Here is a 24,569-nt window from a genome sequence, read left to right as displayed (position 1 = left end):
TAACGCGCGGTGATCGTGTCTTAAACGCGTTCTCTGTTGCGAATGAGTGCGGAGTTCGCGTTTAGCTAGCGTTTGTTTTTTCCTTACTTTGTTATTTTACTGTGTGTTCCTCTATTCCTTTCTTGCTGTTTCTGTCTGTCTTTGTCTATTTGTGTTCATTTGTATTACTTGTTGTAGTTAGGGTGGCACGCTTGTCACTGGGCGACTAACGCGCGGTGATCGTGTCTTAAACGCGTTCTCTGTTGCGAATGAGTGCGGAGTTCGCGTTTAGCTAGCGTTTGTTTTTTTCCTTACTTTGTTATTTTACTGTGTGTTCCTCTATTCCTTTCTTGCTGTTTCGTCCTGCTCTGTTTATCTGTCTGCTATCACGGTTCTTGCGATTAGCTATCTCGTTTTATCTGTTCTGCTCTTGAATGGGTGGCGACTAGATTGACGGACATTCACCCAGTACAGCGCTTGCGCACGATCTCCTCTGTGTCAGCGTGCGCATTGCACACTGACTGTGGAGATTATCCCGCAAGCATCACACCTTCAACCCGGAAGGAGGAAGTGTATGTAGTCACGTGACCGCCGCGTGGACCGCATCGTGGTAGGCACCAAGGACGGACAAAGAAGATGTCAGACAGGTAAGATTGACCCCCCCACCCACCCCACACAGGTTTAATAAGAGATATCCGGACAGCAACTATCCGGGTGTCTCCCGAATGTGGATTTGAGCATCACTGGTGAGGATTGGCATGGCTGTAGGGGAGGAGGAGGTCATACTTAGGCGGCATAGTTAAATAATTTTAAATATGCCCCGCAGTAGTTTTCTGCAAATTGCCACATTTGGTGACGATTAGTGATGCTCAAATCCGGATCCCGGAGACACCCGTATAGTTTCCATCCAGATATCTCCCAGTAAACCTGTGCTGGGTGGGCGGTGGGCTCAATATTACCTGTCTGACGTCTTGTTTGTCCATCCCTGGCACCTCCAATGATGCGGTTCATGCGCATCACTTGACTAGAAACACTTCCTCCTTCAACCCGGAAGGAGGAAGTGTTTGTAGTCTCGAGACCGCCACAAGCACCGCATCATGGCAGGCGCCAGGGACGGACGAAGAACGTCAGACAGGTAATATTGATCCACCCACCCACCGCGCACAGGTTTACTAAGAGATATCTGGATAGCAACTAACCGTGTGTCTCCCGGATCCGGATTTGAGCATCACTGGTGAGGATTGGCTTGGCTGTAGGGGAGGAGGAGGCCATACTTGGGCGGTATATTTAAATCATTTTAAATACGCCCCTGAGATCGTGCGCAAGCGCTGTACTGGGTGAATGCCACATTTGGTGAGGATTGGCATGGCTGTTGGGGAGGAGGAGGCCATACTTAGGCGGTATGTTTAAATCATTTTAACTACGCCCGAGTGGTACTCTGCAGATTGCCACATTTGGTGAGGATAAGCATGGCTGTAGGGGAGGAGGAGGTCATTCTTAGGTTGCATATTTAAATAATTTTAAATATGCCCCACAGTGGTTTTCTGCAAGTTGCCACATTTGGTGACGGTTAGTGATGCTCAAATACGGATCCCAGAGACACCCGGATAGTTGCTATCTGGATATCTCCCAGTAAACCTGTGCAGGGTGGGCGGGGGGCTTAATATTACCTGTCTGACATCTTCTCTGTCCATCCCTGGCGCCTCCAACGATTCGGTTCATGCACATCACGTAACTACAAACACTTCCTCCTTCTGTCAGGATCATGTCCTGTCATGATCAAGTTTGTGACTTATCCTGCTGGCCGCGATATTTCTGCACCTGCTGTTGCCTGGTGTTAGGCAACCGATTAGCAAGTGTTTACGCTATCTGTTTGTCTGTGTTGATCGCTTGCTCTCGCAAGCGTTCATTCTGTCTGTCTCTGTCTATTTGTGTTCATTTGTATTACTTGTTGTAGTTAGGGTGGCACGCTTGTCACTGGGCGACTAACGCGCGGTGATCGTGTCTTAAACGCGTTCTCTGTTGCGAATGAGTGCGGAGTTCGCGTTTAGCTAGCGTTTGTTTTTTTCCTTACTTTGTTATTTTACTGTGTGTTCCTCTATTCCTTTCTTGCTGTTTCTGTCTGTCTCTGTCTATTTGTGTTCATTTGTATTACTTGTTGTAGTTAGGGTGGCACGCTTGTCACTGGGCGACTAACGCGCGGTGATCGTGTCTTAAACGCGTTCTCTGTTGCGAATGAGTGCGGAGTTCGCGTTTAGTTAGCGTTTAATTTTTTCTTTACTTTGTTATTTTACTGTGTGTTCCTCTATTCCTTTCTTGCTGTTTCTGTCTGTCTCTGTCTATTTGTGTTCATTTGTATTACTTGTTGTAGTTAGGGTGGCACGCTTGTCACTGGGCGACTAACGCGCGGTGATCGTGTCTTAAACGCGTTCTCTGTTGCGAATGAGTGCGGAGTTCGCGTTTAGTTAGCGTTTGTTTTTTTCTTTACTTTGTTATTTTACTGTGTGTTCCTCTATTCCTTTCTTGCTGTTTCTGTCTGTCTCTGTCTATTTGTGTTCATTTGTATTACTTGTTGTAGTTAGGGTGGCACGCTTGTCACTGGGCGACTAACGCGCGGTGATCGTGTCTTAAACGCGTTCTCTGTTGCGAATGAGTGCGGAGTTCGCGTTTAGCTAGCGTTTGTTTTTTTCCTTACTTTGTTATTTTACTGTGTGTTCCTCTATTCCTTTCTTGCTGTTTCTGTCTGTCTTTGTCTATTTGTGTTCATTTGTATTACTTGTTGTAGTTAGGGTGGCACGCTTGTCACTGGGTGACTAACGCGCGGTGATCGTGTCTTAAACGCGTTCTCTGTTGCGAATGAGTGCGGAGTTCGCGTTTAGCTAGCGTTTGTTTTTTTCCTTACTTTGTTATTTTACTGTGTGTTCCTCTATTCCTTTCTTGCTGTTTCTGTCTGTCTTTGTCTATTTGTGTTCATTTGTATTACTTGTTGTAGTTAGGGTGGCACGCTTGTCACTGGGCGACTAACGCGCGGTGATCGTGTCTTAAGCGCGTTCTCTGTTGCGAATGAGTGCGGAGTTCGCGTTTAGCTAGCGTTTGTTTTTTCCCTTACTTTGTTATTTTACTGTGTGTTCCTCTATTCCTTTCTTGCTGTTTCTGTCTGTCTCTGTCTATTTGTGTTCATTTGTATTACTTGTTGTAGTTAGGGTGGCACGCTTGTCACTGGGCGACTAACGCGCGGTGATCGTGTCTTAAACGCGTTCTCTGTTGCGAATGAGTGCGGAGTTCGCGTTTAGCTAGCGTTTGTTTTTTTCCTTACTTTGTTATTTTACTGTGTGTTCCTCTATTCCTTTCTTGCTGTTTCGTCCTGCTCTGTTTATCTGTCTGCTATCACGGTTCTTGCGATTAGCTATCTCGTTTTATCTGTTCTGCTCTTGAATGGGTGGCGACTAGATTGACGGACATTCACCCAGTACAGCGCTTGCGCACGATCTCCTCTGTGTCAGCGTGCGCATTGCACACTGACTGTGGAGATTATCCCGCAAGCATCACACCTTCAACCCGGAAGGAGGAAGTGTATGTAGTCACGTGACCGCCGCGTGGACCGCATCGTGGTAGGCACCAAGGACGGACAAAGAAGATGTCAGACAGGTAAGATTGACCCCCCCACCCACCCCACACAGGTTTAATAAGAGATATCCGGACAGCAACTATCCGGGTGTCTCCCGAATGTGGATTTGAGCATCACTGGTGAGGATTGGCATGGCTGTAGGGGAGGAGGAGGCCATACTTAGGCGGCATAGTTAAATAATTTTAAATATGCCCCGCAGTAGTTTTCTGCAAGTTGCCACATTTGGTGACGATTAGTGATGCTCAAATCCGGATCCCGGAGACACCCGTATAGTTTCCATCCAGATATCTCCCAGTAAACCTGTGCTGGGTGGGCGGTGGGCTCAATATTACCTGTCTGACGTCTTGTTTGTCCATCCCTGGCACCTCCAATGATGCGGTTCATGCGCATCACTTGACTACAAACACTTCCTCCTTCAACCCGGAAGGAGGAAGTGTTTGTAGTCTCGAGACCGCCACAAGCACCGCATCATGGCAGGCGCCAGGGACGGAAGAAGAAGACGTCAGACAGGTAATATTGATCCACCCACCCACCGCGCACAGGTTTACTAAGAGATATCTGGATAGCAACTAACCGTGTGTCTCCCGGATCCGGATTTGAGCATCACTGGTGAGGATTGGCTTGGCTGTAGGGGAGGAGGAGGCCATACTTGGGCGGTATATTTAAATAATTTTAAATACGCCCCTGAGATCGTGCGCAAGCGCTGTACTGGGTGAATGCCACATTTGGTGAGGATTGGCATGGCTGTTGGGGAGGAGGAGGCCATACTTAGGCGGTATGTTTAAATCATTTTAACTACGCCCGAGTGGTACTCTGCAGATTGCCACATTTGGTGAGGATAAGCATGGCTGTAGGGGAGGAGGAGGTCATTCTTAGGTTGCATATTTAAATAATTTTAAATATGCCCCACAGTGGTTTTCTGCAAGTTGCCACATTTGGTGACGGTTAGTGATGCTCAAATACGGATCCCAGAGACACCCGGATAGTTGCTATCTGGATATCTCCCAGTAAACCTGTGCAGGGTGGGCGGGGGGCTTAATATTACCTGTCTGACATCTTCTCTGTCCATCCCTGGCGCCTCCAACGATTCGGTTCATGCACATCACGTAACTACAAACACTTCCTCCTTCTGTCAGGATCATGTCCTGTCATGATCAAGTTTGTGACTTATCCTGCTGGCCGCGATATTTCTGCACCTGCTGTTGCCTGGTGTTAGGCAACCGATTAGCAAGTGTTTACGCTATCTGTTTGTCTGTGTTGATCGCTTGCTCTCGCAAGCGTTCATTCTGTCTGTCTCTGTCTATTTGTGTTCATTTGTATTACTTGTTGTAGTTAGGGTGGCACGCTTGTCACTGGGCGACTAACGCGCGGTGATCGTGTCTTAAACGCGTTCTCTGTTGCGAATGAGTGCGGAGTTCGCGTTTAGCTAGCGTTTGATTTTTCCTTACTTTGTTATTTTAATGTGTGTTCCTCTATTCCTTTCTTGCTGTTTCTGTCTGTCTCTGTCTATTTGTGTTCATTTGTATTACTTGTTGTAGTTAGGGTGGCACGCTCGTCACTGGGCGACTAACGCGCGGTGATCGTGTCTTAAACGCGTTCTCTGTTGCGAATGAGTGCGGAGTTCGCGTTTAGCTAGCGTTTGTTTTTTTCCTTACTTTGTTATTTTACTGTGTGTTCCTCTATTCCTTTCTTGCTGTTTCTGTCTGTCTTTGTCTATTTGTGTTCATTTGTATTACTTGTTGTAGTTAGGGTGGCACGCTTGTCACTGGGCGACTAACGCGCGGTGATCGTGTCTTAAACGCGTTCTCTGTTGCGAATGAGTGCGGAGTTTGCGTTTAGTTAGCGTTTGTTTTTTTCTTTACTTTGTTATTTTACTGTGTGTTCCTCTATTCCTTTCTTGCTGTTTCTGTCTGTCTCTGTCTATTTGTGTTCATTTGTATTACTTGTTGTAGTTAGGGTGGCACGCTTGTCACTGGGCGACTAACGCGCGGTGATCGTGTCTTAAACGCGTTCTCTGTTGCGAATGAGTGCGGAGTTCGCGTTTAGTTAGCGTTTGTTTTTTTCTTTACTTTGTTATTTTACTGTGTGTTCCTCTATTCCTTTCTTGCTGTTTCTGTCTGTCTCTGTCTATTTGTGTTCATTTGTATTACTTGTTGTAGTTAGGGTGGCACGCTTGTCACTGGGCGACTAACGCGCGGTGATCGTGTCTTAAACGCGTTCTCTGTTGCGAATGAGTGCGGAGTTCGCGTTTAGCTAGCGTTTGTTTTTTTCCTTACTTTGTTATTTTACTGTGTGTTCCTCTATTCCTTTCTTGCTGTTTCTGTCTGTCTTTGTCTATTTGTGTTCATTTGTATTACTTGTTGTAGTTAGGGTGGCACGCTTGTCACTGGGTGACTAACGCGCGGTGATCGTGTCTTAAACGCGTTCTCTGTTGCGAATGAGTGCGGAGTTCGCGTTTAGCTAGCGTTTGTTTTTTTCCTTACTTTGTTATTTTAGTGTGTGGTCCTCTATTCCTTTCTTGCTGTTTCTGTCTGTCTTTGTCTATTTGTGTTCATTTGTATTACTTGTTGTAGTTAGGGTGGCACGCTTGTCACTGGGCGACTAACGCGCGGTGATCGTGTCTTAAGCGCGTTCTCTGTTGCGAATGAGTGCGGAGTTCGCGTTTAGCTAGCGTTTGTTTTTTTCCTTACTTTGTTATTTTACTGTGTGTTCCTCTATTCCTTTCTTGCGGTTTCTGTCTGTCTCTGTCTATTTGTGTTCATTTGTATTACTTGTTGTAGTTAGGGTGGCACGCTTGTCACTGGGCGACTAACGCGCGGTGATCGTGTCTTAAACGCGTTCTCTGTTGCGAATGAGTGCGGAGTTCGCGTTTAGCTAGCGTTTGTTTTTTTCCTTACTTTGTTATTTTACTGTGTGTTCCTCTATTCCTTTCTTGCTGTTTCTGTCTGTCTTTGTCTATTTGTGTTCATTTGTATTACTTGTTGTAGTTAGGGTGGCATGCTTGTCACTGGGCGACTAACGCGTGGTGATCGTGTCTTAAACGCGTTCTCTGTTGCGAATGAGTGCGGAGTTCGCGTTTAGCTAGCGTTTGTTTTTTTCCTTACTTTGTTATTTTACTGTGTGTTCCTCTATTCCTTTCTTGCTGTTTCTGTCTGTCTCTGTCTATTTGTGTTCATTTGTATTACTTGTTGTAGTTAGGGTGGCACGCTTGTCACTGGGCGACTAACGCGCGGTGATCGTGTCTTAAACGCGTTCTCTGTTGCGAATGAGTGCGGAGTTCGCGTTTAGCTAGCGTTTGTTTTTTCCTTACTTTGTTATTTTACTGTGTGTTCCTCTATTCCTTTCTTGCTGTTTCTGTCTGTCTCTGTCGATTTGTGTTCATTTGTATTACTTGTTGTAGTTAGGGTGGCACGCTTGTCACTGGGCGACTAACGCGCGGTGATCGTGTCTTAAACGCGTTCTCTGTTGCGAATGAGTGCGGAGTTCGCGTTTAGCTAGCGTTTGTTTTTTTCCTTACTTTGTTATTTTACTGTGTGTTCCTCTATTCCTTTCTTGCTGTTTCGTCCTGCTCTGTTTATCTGTCTGCTATCACGGTTCTTGCTAATAGCTATCTCGTTTTATCTGTTCTGCTCTTGAATGGGTGGCGACTAGATTGACGGACATTCACCCAGTACAGCGCTTGCGCACGATCTCCTCTGTGTCAGCGTGCGCATTGCACACTTACTGTGGAGATTATCCCGCAAGCATCACACCTTCAACCCGGAAGGAGGAAGTGTATGTAGTCACGTGACCGCCGCGTGGACCGCATCGTGGTAGGCACCAAGGACGGACAAAGAAGATGTCAGACAGGTAAGATTGACCCCCCCACCCACCCCACACAGGTTTAATAAGAGATATCCGGACAGCAACTATCCGGGTGTCTCCCGAATGTGGATTTGAGCATCACTGGTGAGGATTGGCATGGCTGTAGGGGAGGAGGAGGCCATACTTAGGCGGCATAGTTAAATAATTTTAAATATGCCCCGCAGTAGTTTTCTGCAAGTTGCCACATTTGGTGACGATTAGTGATGCTCAAATCCGGATCCCGGAGACACCCGTATAGTTTCCATCCAGATATCTCCCAGTAAACCTGTGCTGGGTGGGCGGTGGGCTCAATATTACCTGTCTGACGTCTTGTTTGTCCATCCCTGGCACCTCCAATGATGCGGTTCATGCGCATCACTTGACTACAAACACTTCCTCCTTCAACCCGGAAGGAGGAAGTGTTTGTAGTCTCGAGACCGCCACAAGCACCGCATCATGGCAGGCGCCAGGGACGGACGAAGAAGACGTCAGACAGGTAATATTGATCCACCCACCCACCGCGCACAGGTTTACTAAGAGATATCTGGATAGCAAATAACCGTGTGTCTCCCGGATCCGGATTTGAGCATCACTGGTGAGGATTGGCTTGGCTGTAGGGGAGGAGGAGGCCATACTTGGGCGGTGTATTTAAATAATTTTAAATACGCCCCTGAGATCGTGCGCAAGCGCTGTACTGGGTGAATGCCACATTTGGTGAGGATTGGCATGGCTGTTGGGGAGGAGGAGGCCATACTTAGGCGGTATGTTTAAATCATTTTAACTACGCCCGAGTGGTACTCTGCAGATTGCCACATTTGGTGAGGATAAGCATGGCTGTAGGGGAGGAGGAGGTCATTCTTAGGTTGCATATTTAAATAATTTTAAATATGCCCCACAGTGGTTTTCTGCAAGTTGCCACATTTGGTGACGGTTAGTGATGCTCAAATACGGATCGCAGAGACACCCGGATAGTTGCTATCTGGATATCTCCCAGTAAACCTGTGCAGGGTGGGCGGGGGGCTTAATATTACCTGTCTGACATCTTCTCTGTCCATCCCTGGCGCCTCCAACGATTCGGTTCATGCACATCACGTAACTACAAACACTTCCTCCTTCTGTCAGGATCATGTCCTGTCATGATCAAGTTTGTGACTTATCCTGCTGGCCGCGATATTTCTGCACCTGCTGTTGCCTGGTGTTAGGCAACCGATTAGCAAGTGTTTACGCTATCTGTTTGTCTGTGTTGATCGCTTGCTCTCGCAAGCGTTCATTCTGTCTGTCTCTGTCTATTTGTGTTCATTTGTATTACTTGTTGTAGTTAGGGTGGCACGCTTGTCACTGGGCGACTAACGCGCGGTGATCGTGTCTTAAACGCGTTCTCTGTTGCGAATGAGTGCGGAGTTCGCGTTTAGCTAGCGTTTGATTTTTCCTTACTTTGTTATTTTAATGTGTGTTCCTCTATTCCTTTCTTGCTGTTTCTGTCTGTCTCTGTCTATTTGTGTTCATTTGTATTACTTGTTGTAGTTAGGGTGGCACGCTTGTCACTGGGCGACTAACGCGCGGTGATCGTGTCTTAAACGCGTTCTCTGTTGCGAATGAGTGCGGAGTTCGCGTTTAGCTAGCGTTTGTTTTTTTCCTTACTTTGTTATTTTACTGTGTGTTCCTCTATTCCTTTCTTGCTGTTTCTGTCTGTCTCTGTCTATTTGTGTTCATTTGTATTACTTGTTGTAGTTAGGGTGGCACGCTTGTCACTGGGCGACTAACGCGCGGTGATCGTGTCTTAAACGCGTTCTCTGTTGCGAATGAGTGCGGAGTTCGCGTTTAGTTAGCGTTTGTTTTTTTCTTTACTTTGTTATTTTACTGTGTGTTCCTCTATTCCTTTCTTGCTGTTTCTGTCTGTCTCTGTCTATTTGTGTTCATTTGTATTACTTGTTGTAGTTAGGGTGGCACGCTTGTCACTGGGCGACTAACGCGCGGTGATCGTGTCTTAAGCACGTTCTCTGTTGCGAATGAGTGCGGAGTTCGCGTTTAGCTAGCGTTTGTTTTTTTCCTTACTTTGTTATTTTACTGTGTGTTCCTCTATTCCTTTCTTGCTGTTTCTGTCTGTCTCTGTCTATTTGTGTTCATTTGTATTACTTGTTGTAGTTAGGGTGGCACGCTTGTCACTGGGCGACTAACGCGCGGTGATCGTGTCTTAAACGCGTTCTCTGTTGCGAATGAGTGCGGAGTTCGCGTTTAGCTAGCGTTTGTTTTTTTCCTTACTTTGTTATTTTACTGTGTGTTCCTCTATTCCTTTCTTGCTGTTTCTGTCTGACTTTGTCTATTTGTGTTCATTTGTATTACTTGTTGTAATTAGGGTGGCACGCTTGTCACTGGGCGACTAACGCGCGGTGATCGTGTCTTAAGCGCGTTCTCTGTTGCGAATGAGTGCGGAGTTCGCGTTTAGCTAGCGTTTGTTTTTTTCCTTACTTTGTTATTTTACTGTGTGTTCCTCTATTCCTTTCTTGCTGTTTCTGTCTGTCTCTGTCTATTTGTGTTCATTTGTATTACTTGTTGTAGTTAGGGTGGCATGCTTGTCACTGGGCGACTAACGCGCGGTGATCGTGTCTTAAACGCGTTCTCTGTTGCGAATGAGTGCGGAGTTCGCGTTTAGCTAGCGTTTGTTTTTTTCCTTACTTTGTTATTTTACTGTGTGTTCCTCTATTCCTTTCTTGCTGTTTCTGTCTGTCTTTGTCTATTTGTGTTCATTTGTATTACTTGTTGTAGTTAGGGTGGCACGCTTGTCACTGGGCGACTAACGCGCGGTGATCGTGTCTTAAGCGCGTTCTCTGTTGCGAATGAGTGCGGAGTTCGCGTTTAGCTAGCGTTTGTTTTTTTCCTTACTTTGTTATTTTACTGTGTGTTCCTCTATTCCTTTCTTGCTGTTTCTGTCTGTCTCTGTCTATTTGTGTTCATTTGTATTACTTGTTGTAGTTAGTGTGGCACGCTTGTCACTGGGCGACTGACGCGCGGTGATCGTGTCTGAAACGCGTTCTCTGTTGCGAATGAGTGCGGAGTTCGCGTTTAGCTAGCGTTTGTTTTTTTCCTTACTTTGTTATTTTACTGTGTGTTCCTCTATTCCTTTCTTGCTGTTTCTGTCTGTCTTTGTCTATTTGTGTTCATTTGTATTACTTGTTGTAGTTAGGGTGGCACGCTTGTCACTGGGCGACTAACGCGCGGTGATCGTGTCTTAAACGCGTTCTCTGTTGCGAATGAGTGCGGAGTTCGCGTTTAGCTAGCGTTTGTTTTTTTCCTTACTTTGTTATTTTACTGTGTGTTCCTCTATTCCTTTCTTGCTGTTTCTGTTTGTCTCTGTCTATTTGTGTTCATTTGTATTACTTGTTGTAGTTAGGGTGGCACGCTTGTCACTGGGCGACTAACGCGCGGTGATCGTGTCTTAAACGCGTTCTCTGTTGCGAATGAGTGCGGAGTTCGCGTTTAGCTAGCGTTTGTTTTTTCCTTACTTTGTTATTTTACTGTGTGTTCCTCTATTCCTTTCTTGCTGTTTCTGTCTGTCTCTGTCTATTTGTGTTCATTTGTATTACTTGTTGTAGTTAGGGTGGCACGCTTGTCACTGGGCGACTAACGCGCGGTGATCGTGTCTTAAACGCGTTCTCTGTTGCGAATGAGTGCGGAGTTCGCGTTTAGCTAGCGTTTGTTTTTTCCTTACTTTGTTATTTTACTGTGTGTTCCTCTATTCCTTTCTTGCTGTTTCTGTCTGTCTTTGTCTATTTGTGTTCATTTGTATTACTTGTTGTAGTTAGGGTGGCACGCTTGTCACTGGGTGACTAACGCGCGGTGATCGTGTCTTAAACGCGTTCTCTGTTGCGAATGAGTGCGGAGTTCGCGTTTAGCTAGCGTTTGTTTTTTTCCTTACTTTGTTATTTTACTGTGTGTTCCTCTATTCCTTTCTTGCTGTTTCTGTCTGTCTTTGTCTATTTGTGTTCATTTGTATTACTTGTTGTAGTTAGGGTGGCACGCTTGTCACTGGGTGACTAACGCGCGGTGATCGTGTCTTAAGCGCGTTCTCTGTTGCGAATGAGTGCGGAGTTCGCGTTTAGCTAGCGTTTGTTTTTTTCCCTTACTTTGTTATTTTACTGTGTGTTCCTCTATTCCTTTCTTGCTGTTTCTGTCTGTCTCTGTCTATTTGTGTTCATTTGTATTACTTGTTGTAGTTAGGGTGGCACGCTTGTCACTGGGCGACTAACGCGCAGTGATCGTGTCTTAAACGCGTTCTCTGTTGTGAATGAGTGCGGAGTTCGCGTTTAGCTAGCGTTTGTTTTTTTCCTTACTTTGTTATTTTACTGTGTGTTCTTCTATTCCTTTCTTGCTGTTTCGTCCTGCTCTGTTTATCTGTCTGCTATCACGGTTCTTGCGATTAGCTATCTCGTTTTATCTGTTCTGCTCTTGAATGGGTGGCGACTAGATTGACAGACATTCACCCAGTACAGCGCTTGCGCACGATCTCCTCTGTGTCAGCGTGCGCATTGCACACTGACTGTGGAGATTATCCCGCAAGCATCACACCTTCAACCCGGAAGGAGGAAGTGTATGTAGTCACGTGACCGCCGCGTGGACCGCATCGTGGTAGGCGCCAAGGACGGACAAAGAAGATGTCAGACAGGTAAGATTGACCCCCCCACCCACCCCACACAGGTTTAATAAGAGATATCCGGACAGCAACTATCCGGGTGTCTCCCGAATGTGGATTTGAGCATCACTGGTGAGGATTGGCATGGCTGTAGGGGAGGAGGAGGCCATACTTAGGCGGCATAGTTAAATAATTTTAAATATGCCCCGCAGTAGTTTTCTGCAAGTTGCCACATTTGGTGACGATTAGTGATGCTCAAATCCGGATCCCGGAGACACCCGTATAGTTTCCATCCAGATATCTCCCAGTAAACCTGTGCTGGGTGGGCGGTGGGCTCAATATTACCTGTCTGACGTCTTGTTTGTCCATCCCTGGCACCTCCAATGATGCGGTTCATGCGCATCACTTGACTACAAACACTTCCTCCTTCAACCCAGAAGGAGGAAGTGTTTGTAGTCTCGAGACCGCCACAAGCACCGCATCATGGCAGGCGCCAGGGACGGACGAAGAAGACGTCAGACAGGTAATATTGATCCACCCACCCACCGCGCACAGGTTTACTAAGAGATATCTGGATAGCAACTAACCGTGTGTCTCCCGGATCCGGATTTGAGCATCACTGGTGAGGATTGGCTTGGCTGTAGGGGAGGAGGAGGCCATACTTGGGCGGCATATTTAAATCATTTTAAATACGCCCCTGAGATCGTGCGCAAGCGCTGTACTGGGTGAATGCCACATTTGGTGAGGATTGGCATGGCTGTTGGGGAGGAGGAGGCCATACTTAGGCGGTATGTTTAAATCATTTTAACTACGCCCGAGTGGTACTCTGCAGATTGCCACATTCGGTGAGGATAAGCATGGCTGTAGTAGGGGAGGAGGAGATCATTCTTAGGTGGCATATTTAAATAATTTTAAATATGCCCCGCAGTGGTTTTCTGCAAGTTGCCACATTTGGTGACGGTTAGTGATGCTCAAATCCGGATCCCGGAGACACCCGGATAGTTGCTATCCGGATATCTCCCAGTAAACCTGTGCAGGGTGGGCGGGGGGCTCAATCTTACCTGTCTCACATCTTCTTTGTCCATCCCTGGTGCCTCCAACTATGCGGTCCATGCACATCACGTAACTACAAACACTTCCTCCTTCTGTCAGGATCATGTCCTGTCATGATCATGTTTGTGACTTATCCTGCTGGCCGCGATATTTCTGCGCCTGCTGTTGCCTGGTGTTAGGCAACCGATTAGCAAGTGTTTACGCTATCTGTTTGTCTGTGTTGATCGCTTGCTCTCGCAAGCGTTCATTCTGTCTGTCTCTGTCTATTTGTGTTCATTTGTATTACTTGTTGTAGTTAGGGTGGCACGCTTGTCACTGGGCGACTAACGCGCGGTGATCGTGTCTTAAACGCGTTCTCTGTTGCGAATGAGTGCGGAGTTCGCGTTTAGCTAGCGTTTGTTTTTTTCCTTACTTTGTTATTTTACTGTGTGTTCTTCTATTCCTTTCTTGCTGTTTCGTCCTGTTCTGTTTATCTGTCTGCTATCGCGGTTCTTGCGATTAGCTATCTCGTTTTATCTGTTCTGCTCTTGAATGGGTGGCGACTAGATTGGCGGACATTCACCCAGTACAGCGCTTGCGCACGATCTCCTCTGTGTCAGCGTGCGCATTGCACACTGACTGTGGAGATTATCCCGCAAGCGTCACACCTTCAACCCGGAAGGAGGAAGTGTATGTAGTCACGTGACCGCCGCGTGGACTGCATCGTGGTAGGCGCCAAGGACGGACAAAGAAGATGTCAGACAGGTAAGATTGACCCCCTGTTAAGCTTGGGGGTGTAATCTCCACAGTCAGCATACAACACATAAGCTGACGTGAAGGAGGTACACACACCAGCACAAGGGATCAGGATATCCCCAGTTTAGTGGAGGAGAGGACTGACTCCAATAGGAGATTGTGGTGCACAGAGCCGGTGCAGATCTGAACAGCCACAAACACTTTCGTAATAACGTCTCAGCGCAAAGTAGCGCTGAGCGCATAAACCAGGACTGAGGAGATCAGGACAGGTAGACAGAATGAACGCTTGCTAGCTAGCGATTACTTAGCGACAGCAAGCGTCCAAAACCAGACAGACTGGAATGAGGCAGCCAATGCGTTGCGGCGATGGCGTGCCTCACAAAGACAGGACAGGAGAGACGGGAAATAGCAGGATCGAGATAGATGAACGTAACACAGATAAATATACAATAAGTATGTTTTCCTAGCGTATTACAATTACAGCTATCAATGAAACTATTCGTAACGTCTGACTAACATATGTATATATTGGCAATGAACCGATATATGACATAAGCAGGAACTCTGACTAAGACTGAAGTAATACAGGGAACAGGACTCAGAAGGATTCGCTATCTCTTCGCAGAGATGAACGCAATCCACAAACAGGACCAGGAACAGGATTCAGAAGGATTCGTTATCTCTTCGCAGAGATGAACGCAATCCACAAACAGGACCAGGAACAGGATTCAGAAGGATTCGTTATCTCTTCGCAGAGATGAACGCAATCCACAAACAGGACCAGGAACAGGATAACTAGCTCAGCACGGGTGTTCACGATACGCGCAAACTACCAAAACGTGCTGGAAAACTGACTAACTGAACACAGGAAATAAACAGTTCGTGTACGTATATATCAGCGACACTGATATATTAACGTAACACGAATACAAGGAAAATAACAAAATGCGCAAGTATGCGTATATATTGGCGATGAACCAATATATGACACAAGACAAGCAAGTAGCAACTTCTAGAACAAGAACAGAACTAGGAGGACTCGCTGACCCCTTCGCAGGAGTCAGCGCAGTCCACACGGACCAGGAACGAGGTGGGGCACGAGCAGAGTAACAGATAGAGTCTGAAACTATGATAGCCCATGAGGCATTGCAGGAAGCAGTTCTTTATACTGAGGTCATCCAATGGGAGCAGACCTGCAGATTCCCACACAAGTGAATGGTAATTAATCACAGGCTGATAGCAGGAAAAGGCAGACAATGATATGCAGCCTGCAGGAAAGGGACCGCCCCTCCACTGCAGCAGACAATGTTTGTTTACACAAAAGCATATTAAACTGTCATTAACTTCAGAGCGACTGCAGATGGAATCAGCAACTAGTTTAAGTGCAAACCAAACTATGCAAGCAAATGCATGTAATGACATTAGAACTGCTTGGTTTGCAATACCACTGCAGTCAGCAGTAAACGCTGCAGAAGCGATCATAACAGTACCCCCTCCCTTAAACGCGGCCTCTGGACGCCTATGAAAACTGACATATTTCTCCTGAACCACCCAAACCAAAAAATCAGAAGTGGGAAATCCAGCAAACTGATCTGACTGAAAATTCATGAAGGTCGGATCCGTCCGACAAAACCAAATTCCCGAATCAGTCTCACCAAAACTAGACCAATTGGAACCAGAACCTACCGAGCCATGCCCGTCAGCACCACAAGCCTCAGTGTGATACCCATCAGAACCACGACTTCCAGAGAAAAGCCCCCAGAAACTCTCTGAGCGATACCCATCGCCTTCCCGGGACTGTCCAAAAACGCCAAAGCCTTTGCAATGCCCACCGGAACTGTCCCCACCAACACAAAACCCACCGTTGAACCAGTCCAAGGTACCAGGACAAGTTTCCCCAGAGATCTCCCAGAACACTTGGAAGCTCCAAAGAGATCCCCACAGGTCAGAACGCCCCTTAGGCTCACATGGAGAACCATCAAGAACCCCTATGGAACCCAGGGCGACTCTAGAGTCAGGGTCACAAGGACAAACATCAAGATCAGGGTTTTTAGGGACCAGAACCATCTCCGGGCATGCAGGCCAACCGGCAACATCAGAACATGTCTCCACTAGGGAAGCGTGTGAGCACGCCAACACAGACACACTTGGGCGCTCTGGCATACAAAGCACATCTGGGCACACTGGCACAAGAGAGACTTCTGGGCATGTCAAGGAACTGCAAACCTCAAAGTCAGTCAAGGTAGGACCGAAACCAGGACTGGGCAAAAAAAAATCATCATGACTAGACTTCACAGTTACTGGATTCTCACTAAAAAATTCAGGATCAGACTTAGATGTCTCTGATTCCAGCAAAGTTATTAACAAATCATGTTCAGGGGCATTTACAAGACAGGACAAATCTTCTGATGTATGCACCGAACTAGACAGGGTTCCCATAACTTCTTCTGGACTAGACAGAGACTCATCAAATACACTGGATTGGAGCTCATGAAGGGCTGCAAAACAAGTCAATAGTGCAGCAATCCCCACTGAACTAGGCAAAACTGAGTAACTCACTGGACAGGAAGGGAATTCAGGAACTTCTGCCACACCGGCCAGAGAACCAGAATTTTCCAGGATACAGGGCTGGGTTTCAGAAACACTCATTAACCCGGACTGAAATTCTGATATTTCTATTATTTTTTCCAGCGAGTCAGAATTATCCATGTTACAGGGCAAGACTTTTGAAACATTCAGAGGACAGGGCTGGAGTTCCTCGGCTGTTACAACACTGGAGAGGGACTCAACAACATTGGTTAAATCAGACTGTGTACAGGGCAAGGTATCTAACACACTTGCTGACGAGGACAATATTTCAATGGCTTCTGCTTCGCTGGGCAGAAATTCATTAAGTTTTATTAGAGCAGACTGTAATTCCAAAACAGCTGCTAGACAAGTGAATATTACTGTAACACCAACTGAGGTAAGCAGTGCCTCAGACTGTTCTGCTAGAGGGTTTGAAGTATCCAAAGTACTGGGTGAAGCATAAGACTCTGTGACCACAGCTTCACTGGACAGGATCACCGAACAGTCCACACTGCAGGGCAAAACCATGGAAGCACCTGCTGGACAGCATAATGATTCTGTGACCTGAGTTTCATTGGAGAGATCTACTGCACAATTCATGGTACAGGGCAAGTTCACTGGAACATTTTCTGAACACGGTAATAATTCTGCGATTTCGGACTCACATAGCAGACGCTCTGAGTTATTCATGAAACTAGAGTGAGGTGTAGAAACAGGAAGATCAAAACACAATGTTTGCGCATCTAAATCACCATTCAATTGTGAAATTGGAAAATTCAGATGCTGGGGTTCTGAGATTTCTGGACAGGATTGCTGGGACTCAGAAACTGATGTAGTGCATCTATTGGCATCTGCTGGATCAGACAGGAGTTGAACTTTATTAACACAGGTAATTTCTGCAGAAGTGTTTGCAGAGACAGGCAAGATTTTTCTGGTGTCTGTTTCACTGAACAAAGACTCATGAGTACTAGCTAGGCTGGACTCAGAAGTCAGCAGGACCTCTGGGTCCTCTGCTGAGAAATTTGTGCAGGGCAAGATTAAGGAAGTATTAGTAATTTCTGTCTTACTGGGAAGTAACACTGAGTTATCCATGGTACAGGGTGGAATTACAGGAACTTCAATTTCACACAAAAGGAGCTCTGAATCACTCGCTGAATCAGCCAAAGGTGCTGAAGCAGGCGAGTCCTCAGGAACTGAGGAAGTGGAACAATCTCCACTTGACAGTGTGTCTTCCCTGGTATCAACTGATTGAATCCATAGGCGGACTGGCCTGGGGGGATGGGGGGCAGATGCCCCCCGGGCCGCCTCCTGCCTCTGTGTTTTGGGCCGCTTTGTGGATGCCTAAAAGAGGAAAGGGCTGACTTCTTTCCTCTCTCGCTTCCCTGCTGTGTCCCGTCAGTAGAGAGGCTGCAGCAGGAGCGTTGTTAGGGCAAGTGGTTCGTGGCACTTCCCCCGAACCTCTGCCAAGGTCCCCCGGATTATCAGGGAAGGGAGTGCCCATGACAGTGCCCCAAATGTTTCTGGCAAGGCAATTTTAAAAATCCGGATGTTGTGGCATTTGGGTGACTGCTCCTAGCTGCTCAGTCACTCGGCCAACGTGCAGGTTTCTAGCTGTACCGCATTGCTCAGTCTGCCTGTCTGAGCCCATGTGTGCAGATGCCGGACGCCATGCATGGACTGGAGAGAGCCTGCAACAGCCAGCAGGCAGACTCTCCCAGGCAGCACCACCAGCGGCTTCCCTTTGCTTCACTTCAGCTGCTTAGCCGCTGTCAAGTGTCCGGCCAGGCGTGACGTCAGCCCTCTGAGCCCAGCCAGGACTGAATGCAGCTGGGGAGGTGTCGCTGGCAGATCGAGACCCCCTCCCCCGAAAGGAAGTTTTGCTATGCAGGGCTCCAGACTGCAAAAATGTGTGTCTCCTGCCTTGTAGTGTGTAAGTATATTCTGTACACAATGCACTTTTTTTTTAGTATATACTCTTTGTACAGTGCATGTTTTTGTGGGCATATGTAATGTGTTTATATCTAGTATGTGTGTGTGGGTGTAGTTTGTAAGTACAGTGTATGTGTTTGCATAGATTGTATGTATAGTGTGTGTGTGTGTGTGTGTGTGTGTGTGTGTGTGTGTGTGTGTGTGTATAGATTGCATGTACAGTATGTTTGTGTGCTGTGTGGGTATGTACAGTGTGTGTGTATAGATTGCATGTACAGTATGTTTGTGTGCTGTGTGGGTATGTACAGTGTGTCTGTGTATAGATTGCATGTACCATATGTTTGTGTGCTCTGTGGGTATGTACAGTTTGTGTATATGTTGTGAATGTGTGTGTATAGATTGTATGTATATAGTGTGTTTGTGTACTGTACACAGTGTGTGTGTGTGTGCGTGCGTGCGTGCGTGCTCGCGTATGTGTGTGTATATATATATATATGTTTCATTTTTCTCCCCTCCCCAGCCAGCACCCAGTTATTTGATGTTCCCCTCCACCCACTGTAGCTAGTACCCAGTTTTTAACCCTCCTTCCCACCCACCACACCAGAGCCCAGTGTTTTACTCCCCCGCCAGCACCAAGCGTTTACCGCTCCCACCAGCACCCAGCTAGTCGAATCGGATGGTCGATCAGCCGCCAAGTCGCCTGCTGTATGGCCACCTATAGTCTAATGTCCTAGCGTATTATTATTATTATGTATTTATATAGTACTGACATCTTCTGCTGCATATTACAGAGTACATAGTCCTGTCACTGACTGTCCTCAGAGGAGCTCACAATCTAATCCTACCATAGTCATAGGCTAATGTCCTACCATATTATTATTATGTATTTATATAGCACTGACCTCTTCTGCAGCACATTACAGAGTACATAGTCATGTCACTGACTGTCCTCAGAGGAGCTCACAATCTAATCCTACCAATACCATAGTGATAGCCTAATGTCCTACCATATTATTATTATGTATTTATATAGCACTGACCTCTTGTGCAGCACATTACAGAATACATAGATATGTCATTGACTGTTTTCAGAGGAGCTCACAATCTAATCCCTTCCATACTCCTCATTTTGTTTTCACTATAGACTTGATTTGGGGCAAACCAACTATCTAGTGGAATGGTGGCCACACACCACACAATTTTTTTTTAAATATCTGTTCAATTCAAGAATCGCAATCAATTTATCTGACTGATTGTAACATTTCAAAAATCTGACCAATATAACACACACCTATGTTAAATTTTTCCCCAATCATGAATAACATAATTGAAAACTCAGAAAAAATTGATTGGAACCGTACATCAAGTAATTGACAATACATCACAGACAATACTATTTTTCATAAAGTTGGTCTGAAATTCAAAAACAATGGGAAATTGAATCGGATTTAATGATCGAAAACAAAGAAAAGTTCTAATTTTTTGGGGACAACTGATCGAAATTATCGAATTGTTGAAAAATTGGATCTTTTAATTGTATGGTGTGTGGCCACCTGAAGACCAACCCAGGCTTTTGATCACTGCTAATAGCAACTTATTTTTTACCCCAAGCCTGGGTTGCTGAGGGCAGGGGGGTTCTCTATGTAATTGCATGTAATGCTGCTTTACACTACCGTATATACGTCCGCTCACAAAGAAGATATGGCTTTGGGCTGGGACTACCGTAAAAGGGCCTCTAGGTTGTGTTTTCCCCCCAGGCCAAAAGGTCCCAGTCCTCCCCTGATTGAATCGCATAAAAATCGTCCAGAATCATTCTCCACACATCGATCAATGGAGCCACAAAGTCATACCCACACACACCAGTTTTTATTAGGTTATAGGCAGACTTAATGCATGCATTCAATACTAATTCACTTTTTGCACTGTAAAACTGACAAAATGAACTTGCATCTTTCTTCCATTCATAGACCAGGGCTTCCATCTCTCCTCTCTCAAATGGAGGATCCCATGCATATTTAACAGCTGAGCATTCCGGCTGATCATAGTTTGCAAATGTGTTAGTGGCAGAAACATACATTGGGTTATTTAGCAGGTGATTGGCCGATTTCTTATTCCTAAGGGTCTCCAATACCTGTAGCAAGTGTTGAACTGTAGTGTATGCAAATTTCCCTTGCTGCACGAATAAATTGATCTGTTCAATACTCTGTAATATATCTTCATAATCATATTCAGATAATTCATTTAAACAAGAACTTTTATTTTCCCTGGCTAGCAATGAAAGTTCATTAGTAGTTTCATAGGTCCATTTGACTCCCCTGAATGGTGACTGAATTTCATTATCTGCTACTGGCGGAGTCTCATTACAGATCTGATGCGCAGTCGCTAAGGGCAACGACTCCGCTGATTGTAACGCCTTTCTTTTGGAGCGTTTACGTTTGGCTTTAGACCCTGCTGCCTTAGCAGAAGAAAAGTTATCAGAACAATTATCTGCTTGCTGATTATTTTTGTAGGCAGTAGAAGGAGCAGCTGATTGACAAGCTGCCAGGAGCTTATCAAAAGGGCTAGGCAAATCGGTTTTGCGCAGCCAGTTATGGATCACAAACGCTAGAAATTCCAGTGGTCTTTCTTTTAAATTGGTATGATCTAAGACATCGTAGGCCCACTGAAACAATCTTCCCTTAAATAAAACATAAACTAGCTGGGAGGCCCACGTTGAAACAGGAGTAGCCTGGAGCTCGGGATTAGCCAGGAACCTGGTACATTCAGAAAAAAACTCATTTTCTGTTTCAGAATTGAGCTTCTCAAATTTCTTAAAGGAACAGGAACCATAACCAACAGTGTCATTTTTGCTGGGAACCCCCCCCCCCACAATGGGGATTGGTAATGGGGCTATCATAATGTTAAGCTTGGGGGTGTAATCTCCACAGTCAGCATACAACACATAAGCTGACGTGAAGGAGGTACACACACCAGCACAAGGGATCAGGATATCCCCAGTTTAGTGGAGGAGAGGACTGACTCCAATAGGAGATTGTGGTGCACAGAGCCGGTGCAGATCTGAACAGCCACAAACACTTTCGTAATAACGTCTCAGCGCAAAGTAGCGCTGAGCGCATAAACCAGGACTGAGGAGATCAGGACAGGTAGACAGAATGAACGCTTGCTAGCTAGCGATTACTTAGCGACAGCAAGCGTCCAAAACCAGACAGACTGGAATGAGGCAGCCAATGCGTTGCGGCGATGGCGTGCCTCACAAAGACAGGACAGGAGAGACGGGAAATAGCAGGATCGAGATAGATGAACGTAACACAGATAAATATACAATAAGTATGTTTTCCTAGCGTATTACAATTACAGCTATCAATGACACTATTCGTAACGTCTGACTAACATATGTATATATTGGCAATGAACCGATATATGACATAAGCAGGAACTCTGACTAAGACTGAAGTAATACAGGGAACAGGACTCAGAAGGATTCGCTATCTCTTCGCAGAGATGAACGCAATCCACAAACAGGACCAGGAACAGGATTCAGAAGGATTCGTTATCTCTTCGCAGAGATGAACGCAATCCACAAACAGGACCAGGAACAGGATTCAGAAGGATTCGTTATCTCTTCGCAGAGATGAACGCAATCCACAAACAGGACCAGGAACAGGATAACTAGCTCAGCACGGGTGTTCACGATACGCGCAAACTACCAAAACGTGCTGGAAAACTGACTAACTGAGCACAGGAAATAAACAGTTCGTGTACGTATATATCAGCGACACTGATATATTAACGTAACACGAATACAAGGAAAATAACAAAATGCGCAAGTATGCGTATATATTGGCGATGAACCAATATATGACACAAGACAAGCAAGTAGCAACTTCTAGAACAAGAACAGAACTAGGAGGACTCGCTGACCCCTTCGCAGGAGTCAGCGCAGTCCACACGGACCAGGAACGAGGTGGGGCACGAGCAGAGTAACAGATAGAGTCTGAAACTATGATAGCCCATGAGGCATTGCAGGAAGCAGTTCTTTATACTGAGGTCATCCAATGGGAGCAGACCTGCAGATTTCCACACAAGTGAATGGTAATTAATCACAGGCTGATAGCAGGAAAAGGCAGACAATGATATGCAGCCTGCAGGAAAGGGACCGCCCCTCCACTGCAGCAGACAATGTTTGTTTACACAAAAGCATATTAAACTGTCATTAACTTCAGAGCGACTGCAGATGGAATCAGCAACTAGTTTAAGTGCAAACCAAACTATGCAAGCAAATGCATGTAATGACATTAGAACTGCTTGGTTTGCAATACCACTGCAGTCAGCAGTAAACGCTGCAGAAGCGATCATAACACCCCCCCCCACCCACCCCACACAGGTTTACTAAGAGATATCTGGATAGCAACTAACCGTGTGTCTCCCGGATCCGGATTTGAGCATCACTGGTGAGGATTGGCTTGGCTGTAGGGGAGGAGGAGGCCATACTTGGGCGGTATATTTAAATCATTTTAAATACGCCCCTGAGTGGTACTCTGCAGATTGCCACATTTGGTTAGGATTGGCATGGCTGTTGGGGAGAAGGAGGCCATACTTAGGCGGTATGTTTAAATCATTTTAACTACGCCCGAGTGGTACTCTGCAGATTGCCACATTTGGTGAGGATAAGCATGGCTGTAGGGGAGGAGGAGGTCATTCTTAGGTTGCATATTTAAATAATTTTAAATATGCCCCGCAGTGGTTTTCTGCAAGTTGCCACATTTGGTGACAGTTAGTGATGCTCAAATACGGATCCCAGAGACACCCGGATAGTTGCTATCTGGATATCTCCCAGTAAACCTGTGCAGGGTGGGCGGGGGGCTCAATATTACCTGTCTGACATCTTCTCTGTCCATCCCTGGCGCCTCCAACGATTCGGTTCATGAACATCACGTAACTACAAACACTTCCTCCTTCTGTCAGGATCATGTCCTGTCATGATCAAGTTTGTGACTTATCCTGCTGGCTGCGATATTTCTGCGCCTGCTGTTGCCTGGTGTTAGGCAACCGATTAGCAAGTGTTTACGCTATCTGTTTGTCTGTGTTGATCGCTTGCTCTCGCAAGCGTTCATTCTGTCTGTCTCTGTCTATTTGTGTTCATTTGTATTACTTGTTGTAGTTAGGGTGGCACGCTTGTCACTGGGCGACTAACGCGCGGTAATCGTGTCTTAAACGCGTTCTCTGTTGCGAATGAGTGCGGAGTTCGCGTTTAGCTAGCATTTGTTTTTTTCCTTACTTTGTTATTTTACTGTGTGTTCCTCTATTCCTTTCTTGCTGTTTCTGTCTGTCTTTGTCTATTTGTGTTCATTTGTATTACTTGTTGTAGTTAGGCTGGCACGCTTGTCACTGGGCGACTAACGCGCGGTGATCGTGTCTTAAACGCGTTCTCTGTTGCGAATGAGTGCGGAGTTCGCGTTTAGCTAGCGTTTGTTTTTTTCCTTACTTTGTTATTTTACTGTGTGTTCCTCTATTCCTTTCTTGCTGTTTCTGTCTGTCTCTGTCTATTTGTGTTCATTTGTATTACTTGTTGTAGTTAGGGTGGCACGCTTGTCACTGGGCGACTAACGCGCGGTGATCGTGTCTTAAACGCGTTCTCTGTTGCGAATGAGTGCGGAGTTCGCGTTTAGCTAGCGTTTGTTTTTTTCCTTACTTGGTTATTTTACTGTGTGTTCCTCTATTCCTTTCTTGCTGTTTCTGTCTGTCTTTGTCTATTTGTGTTCATTTGTATTACTTGTTGTAGTTAGGGTGGCACGCTTGTCACTGGGCGACTAACGCGCGGTGATCGTGTCTTAAACGCGTTCTCTGTTGCGAATGAGTGCGGAGTTCGCGTTTAGCTAGCATTTGTTTTTTTCCTTACTTTGTTATTTTACTGTGTGTTCCTCTATTCCTTTCTTGCTGTTTCTGTCTGTCTTTGTCCATTTGTGTTCATTTGTATTACTTGTTGTAGTTAGGGTGGCACGCTTGTCACTGGGCGACTAACGCGCGGTGATCGTGTCTTAAACGCGTTCTCTGTTGCGAATGAGTGCGGAGTTCGCGTTTGTTTTTTTCCTTACTTTGTTATTTTACTGTGTGTTCCTCTATTCCTTTCTTGCTGTTTCTGTCTGTCTTTGTCCATTTGTGTTCATTTGTATTACTTGTTGTAGTTAGGGTGGCACGCTTGTC

Source organism: Hyperolius riggenbachi, chromosome 11 (genome assembly GCF_040937935.1).
Source record: "Hyperolius riggenbachi isolate aHypRig1 chromosome 11, aHypRig1.pri, whole genome shotgun sequence".
In the NCBI taxonomy this organism is placed as follows: Eukaryota; Metazoa; Chordata; class Amphibia; order Anura; family Hyperoliidae; genus Hyperolius; species Hyperolius riggenbachi.
This window is presented reverse-complemented; position numbering follows the sequence as displayed.